At 39.2% G+C, this 6,330-nt stretch overlaps 1 non-coding gene across 1 annotated transcript; it reads right to left on the bottom strand.

Moving 5' to 3' along the window:
• Nucleotides 1–1,897: 1,897 nt before the first annotated feature.
• On the bottom strand, nt 1,898–2,001 carry LOC112713258 (small nucleolar RNA R71). Its single transcript, XR_003158232.1, has one exon. It is a non-coding gene; the product is annotated as a small nucleolar RNA R71 (small nucleolar RNA).
• Between the last annotated feature and the right edge of the window lie 4,329 nt (nt 2,002–6,330).

The raw sequence follows: 6,330 nt of genomic DNA, 5'->3' as shown, positions 1-6,330 counted from the left end.
GATATACTTGCCGGTCTATCTGTGCGAAGCGTGCGGAGTCAGTTTCATGCACCAAGTTTTTGGCGTCGTTGCCGGAGATTGTTCGAATTTGACAAACTACCGGGTTATCTTGTTGCTTAGATTAGGTACTTTTTACTATTTTATTTGAGTCTGTTGTTTTCTTTTTCAAAAAAAAAATAAAACATTTTTAAAAAATCTTTGCTTTTTTTATTAATCTTTATCTTTTGTTTGAGTCTAGTGTCAGTTCTTAAGTTTGGTGTCCTTTATGTGTTCTTTTTTTTCTAAAAATTTTTTATTTGTTCTTTAGTATTCTTCGTGGTATTCAAGTTGTTCTTATTTCTTTTCTTGTTTTGATCTTAAAATTTTTAAGTTTGTTGTCTTTTAGTGTTTTTCTTTAAAAATTTCGAAAAAGCTAGTGTCTTTGATCTAAAAATTTTAAGTTTGGTGTCTTTTGGTTGTTTTTCTCTTTCTTCATTAATTCAAATATATATATATATGTATATATCTTTTCTGTCTCTATTCAAAATTTTCGAAAACCTTGCTTTCTTTTTTTTATTTTGATTTAAAAATTTTAAGTTTGGTGTTTTCTTGTTAGTAAAGGAAAATTTCAAATTTTAAATCTTATCTTTTTAAATCTTTTCAAAACTTTTTCAAATCTTTATCTTATCTTATATTAATTTCAAATTTCAAAATTAAATATTTTTCAAAAATCAAATTTCAAATCTTATCTTTTCAACTTATTTTCAAATCTTTATCTTATCTTGTTTCAATTTTCAATTTCAAAATCAAATCTTTTCAATTCTTATCTTATCTTGTTGACTTCTTCTTTCCAATTTTAAATTTCAAAATTTTTGAAAATCAAATCTTTTTCAATTCTCCTATCTTATCTTATTTTCAAATCTTCCTTAATTAGTTACTTATCTTATGTTATTCTCTTTAATACTCTTCTTTCTCTTTCCTATTTTTCAAAACTTCCTAACTAATTCGTCCCTCTTCTATGTTCGAAAACTTCTTACTTCTTTCTCTCTCTTCTATTTTTCGAAAATCATCATTTAATTTTCAAATCTTTTTAGTTAATTAGTTGTCTTAGTTTTTAATTATCTTTATTTTTGTTTCTTTTTCGAATTGCATGAATAAAATAAAAACAAAACAAAAATATTTTCATTTTAAAATCTCATTCCTCTTTATTTTCGAAATAGTGCTACTTTTCTCCCCCTCTGTATTTTCGAATTCTTTCTCTCATCTCTCTACCCTCATTCTTCTTTCTTCTTCATGTCTCACAGGGAGATCTCTATACTCTGACATAGAAACTCCCATTCTCCTTCTTTCTTGTTTTCTTTTCTTGTTTATGAAAAGGAACAGAGATAAAGAACCTCTCTTTGATCGTGATCCTGAACCTGAGAGGACCCTAAGGAAGCATTTGCAAGAGGCTAAAGCACAACACTCTGGAGGAAACCTCAGAGAGCTATTCGAACAAGAAGTTGAAAACATAGATATCGCAGTCGAATAGAACAATGAAGGAGATGCAAGGAAGGTTTTTGGTGACTACACTGTACCAGCTTCTGACTTCTATGGAAGAAATATCTCCATACCTGCCATTGGAGAAAACAACTTTGAGCTAAAGCCTCAATTAGTCTCTCTAATGTAACAGAATTACAAATTCCATGAACTTCCACTGGAAGATCCACATCAATTTCTATTTGAATTTTTGCAAATCTGTGATACTGTTAAGACCAATGGAGTATATCCTGAGATCTATAGGCTTATGCTTTTTTCTTTTGCTGTTAGAGACAAAGCTAGGATATGGTTGGATTTTCAACCTAAGGAAAGCCTAGACTCTTGGAAAAAGCTAGTCAATACCTTCTTGGCCAAGTTCTTTCCACCTTAAAAGATGAGCAAGCTCAGGGTGGAAGTTTAAACCTTCAGACAAAAAGAGGGTGAATCCCTCTATGAAGCTTGGAAAAAGTACAAGCAATTGATCAAGAGATGTCTTCCTGACATGCTCTCAGAATAGACTATCCTAGGTATCTTCTATGATGGTCTATCTGAGATGTCCAAGATGTCCTTGGACCATTCTGCTGGTGGATCACTCCACTTAAAGAAAACACTTACAGAGGCAAAAGAACTCATTGAAATAGTTGCAAACTACCAATTCATGTACACTTCTGAGAGAAATTCTGTGAACAATGGGGTAGCTCAGAAGAAAGAAGTTCTGGAGGTTGATGCTTTGAATGCCATATTGGCTCATAACAAGATCTTGACCCAACAGGTCAATATGATCTCTCAGCATTTGACTGGAGTGCAAGCTGCAGCTGGCAGTACTCAAGACACCTCCTATGAAGGAGATGCTTATAATCCAAATCAACCCACCAAAAGAAGAGATGAATTACATGGGAGAACCCTATGGAAACACCTACAACTCCTCATGAAGAAATCATCCTAACTTCTCATGGAAGGATCAACAGAAGCCTCAACAAGGCTTCAACCATAATCAAGATGGAAGAACCCAAAATAGGTTCAACAACAGACCACCATTCTTACCTTCTCAGCAATAGATGGATTCTTCTAAGTAGAGCCTCTCTGATTTAGCAACCATAGTCTCTGAACTCTCTAAGATCACTCACAGTTTTATAACAGAAACTAGGTCCTCCATCAGAAATCTGGAGGTACAAGTTGGTCAGCTGAGCAAAAGAATCCCTGAGATTCCTCCAAATACTCTTCCAAGTAACACTAAGGTTAACCCAAGAGAAGAATGCAAGGCCATCACTGTAGAGACTGAGGCCGAATCTAAAGGGGGATTATTGGAGTTGAACACCAGTAAGGATGTCCTTAATGGGTGTTCAAGCCCATAGAAGCACCATTCCTGGCGTTGAACGCCAGTAAGGGAGTCCTTACTGGGCATTTAACGCCCAAAGAGGAGCCATCAATGGCATTGAACGCCAGTAAGGAGGTCCTTACTAGGCGTTCAACGCCCATAAGAGAGCCATCACTAGTGTTGAACGCTAGTAAGGAGGTTCTTACTGGGCGTTCAACGCCCAAAAAGGCATAATATCTGGCATTGAACGCCAGCAAAGGGACACAAGCTGGGCGTTCAATGCCCAAAGAAACACATTTCCTGGCATTGAACGCCACAATAGGAGTAGTTGGGTACCCACTACCCTAAGCCCACTAAGAACTCTCCTATTGAAGAACTGATGGAACCTAAGGTTATAAGGAGCCCATTGAAGTTCCCTCAATGCTTGGTTGCAGATTATGGAATCTGAAGAGTACTCCTCCTCTGATGAGAAAGAGGAAACTAGGGAAGAGCAAGTTGCTCAGTACCTAGGACTTCTGATGAAGCTGAATACCAAGTTATTTGGAACAGAGACATTGGAGGAAGAACCTCCAGTGCTCACCAAGGAACTCAATGCCTTGGTTCAGCAGAAACTACCTCAGAAGTTGTCGGATCCCAGACACTTCGTAATTCCTTGCACCATAGGCACCATTCCGTTTAAGAAGGCTCTGTGTGACCTAGGGTCAAGCATAAACTTCATGCCTCTCTCTGTAATAGAGATGTTGAGAATCTTTGAGGTACAAGCTGTAAGAATCTCACTAGAGATGGAAGACAAATCAATGAAGAAGGTATATGGTTTGGTAGAGGATGTCTTAGTAAAAGTTGAGAACCTTTACATCCCTGCAGATTTTATAATCTTGGACACTGGGGAGGAAGAGGATGAATCCATCATCCTAGTAAGACCTTTCCTAGCCACTGCCAATGCCATCATTGATGTAGCAAAGGGAGAACTGATTCCATAGTTATGGGATGACCACATCTTGTTCAAGATGCCTAACCCCAACTCTCCTTCTAACAAAAAAGAGACAGTTGTACAACACTTACTGTTCCAACCCTCTCTCTCAGTGCAAAGCTATACAGAGCCCCCAGATACCAGCTCTAAGTTTGGTGTTGGGCAGCCATTATCAAGTACTGAAAACACTTGTACTAAGAAGAAAGTACCTAAAGACTGGAGGGATAAGAAAATCCCCATTGAAGGCTTCTCATCTGGCATGAGAGTCATCTTCGCTGACAATCTTGTCATCCTACACACTGTAAATAGGATCCTGTCTCTGGAACATGTGGAACTAATCCATGAGAGCACAGGCAAGAAGTTCACTGAAGTGGGCAAAATTCTGAGCCCCTATCCATCTCTGTAAGGAGCTAACTGTCAAGTTAGTGATGTTAAAGAAGTACTTGTTGGGAGGCAACCCAACCCTACTTAGTTATCGTTGTTTTTCGTTAAGTTTATCTTACATTATTATTTCTTTAAGTTTGTGATCATGTGCAATAGTTAGAAAGAAACAGAAACAGTCAGAGTTAGAAACAGAACACCCTGGAGCAGGTACCTTGCTGGCATTGAACGCCAGACAAGGAGGCCAGAGTGGGCATTCAACACCCATGAGGAGTAGCATTTTTGGCATTGAACGCTAGCCAGGGATCATGAAGCTGGTGTTGAACGCCAGGAAGGAGCACCCCAATGGGCATTCAACGCCCTATTAGGAGCACATTGTTGGCATTGAACGCCAACTAGGAGCAGGAGCTGGGCGTCCAATGCCCACAAGAGGGTAGGGAATTTGAATTCCCTAGCCCATCAGGATCAGTGGGTCCCATAGAATCTTCACCTACCCCACTTCTCCTCTCTCTTATTTTCACTCTTTCCCATAAACCTTCAACCAATCATATCCATACCTCTTCCCAAAACCATCATAACTTCCACCAACCACACCCACTCTAAATTCAAACTTTCCCTCCCATTTCCCCTTCCCATAACTAAAACCCTAACCCATCCCAATCCCATAAATAACCCCTCATACCACCTCTCCAACACACTTCATAAACTAAAGCCCCTCTTAACCGAATCCTCATTTCTTCCTTTCTCTACAAATTCTCTTCTTCTTCTACTCTTTTCTTTCTTCTTTTGCTCGAGGACGAGCAAAACTTTTAAGTTTGGTGTCGGAAAAGCGTTGCTTTTTGCTTTCCATTCACACTTATGGCACCCAAAGTCGGAGAATTCTCTAGAAAGAGGAAAGGGAAAGTTATTGCTTCCACCTCCAAACCTTCAGAGATGTAGAGATTCATCACCAAGGCTCATCAAAACCACTTTTATGAAGTAGTGGCACAAAGAAGGGTGATTCCTAAAGTCTCCTTTAGACTAAAAAAGAATGAGTACCTGGAGATCTGACGAGAAATCCAGAGGAGAGGTTGAGAAGTCCTAACTAATCCTATTTCGGAAGTTGGAATCTTAATGGTACAAGAGTCCTATGCCAATGCATGGGTCACGAAGAACCATGATCAAGCCTGAACCCAAGTCCCAAAAATTGGCATACCATGGTCCGAGGGTGTCTCTTGGATTTCAGCCCAAAAAGTGTAAGGTTGGCGCTCTATTTGCCGATCATGCAAGGAGACCCACATCCTTACACTAGGAGAATCAATTTCGATCAGAGGTTGGACCAAGTCCTTTCAGACATTTGTGTGGAAGAAGCATAGCGGAAGAGAGATGCTCAAGGCAAGCCTATCCAACTAAGAAGGCTTGATCTCAAGCCCGTAGCTAGAGGATGGTTGGAATTCATCCAACGCTCTATCATCCCTACTAGCAATCGGTTAGAAAGGACCATTAACCGAGCCATCATGATTCGTTCCATCATGCTTGGAAGTGAGGTGGAGGTACATGAGGTAATACCTCAAGAACTGTACAACATAGCTGAAAAGCCTTCCACCTTAGCAAGGTTGGCTTTTCCCCACCTTGTCTGTCACATGTGCAATTCAGCTGGGATTTTCATAGAAGGAGATATCTCCATTGAAGAGAACAAGGCCATCGCTAAAAGAAGGATGGAGCAAACTAGAGAGCCTGCACATGCACCTCATGAAGAGCATGTGGAGCCGCCTCAATAAGAAAACCCTGAGATGACTCAAGGGATGCATTTTCCTCTCCAAGGCTATTGAAATCAATTGCACACTTCTCTAGGAGAATTGAGCTCCAACATGGATCGGCTGAGGATGGGACATTGATGGGTGAGCATCTTTCATATCTTTTCCTAGTGAATTTGCATTCAAATTTGTGAGTTTAATCAAGATTTAAATACTTCTAGCCACTATGAATGGTACTTTAAGTTATGTCCAATTCTATTTATTTCAAGAAGCATTTGGATGGATTTGATGGAGTTTCTGTAGAAGAAGAGGAAGAAAGTAGATGATGCTGTCAACCTTGACCTCCTTGCACTCAAATAAAAATAACTTGAGCTACAAACGTCCAATTAACATGATTCTAACGGCATTGAAAAGCCAACTTTCAGAGC

Source organism: Arachis hypogaea, chromosome 9 (assembly GCF_003086295.3).
Source record: "Arachis hypogaea cultivar Tifrunner chromosome 9, arahy.Tifrunner.gnm2.J5K5, whole genome shotgun sequence".
Taxonomy (NCBI): domain Eukaryota; kingdom Viridiplantae; phylum Streptophyta; class Magnoliopsida; order Fabales; family Fabaceae; genus Arachis; species Arachis hypogaea.
This window is presented reverse-complemented; position numbering and strand designations above follow the sequence as displayed.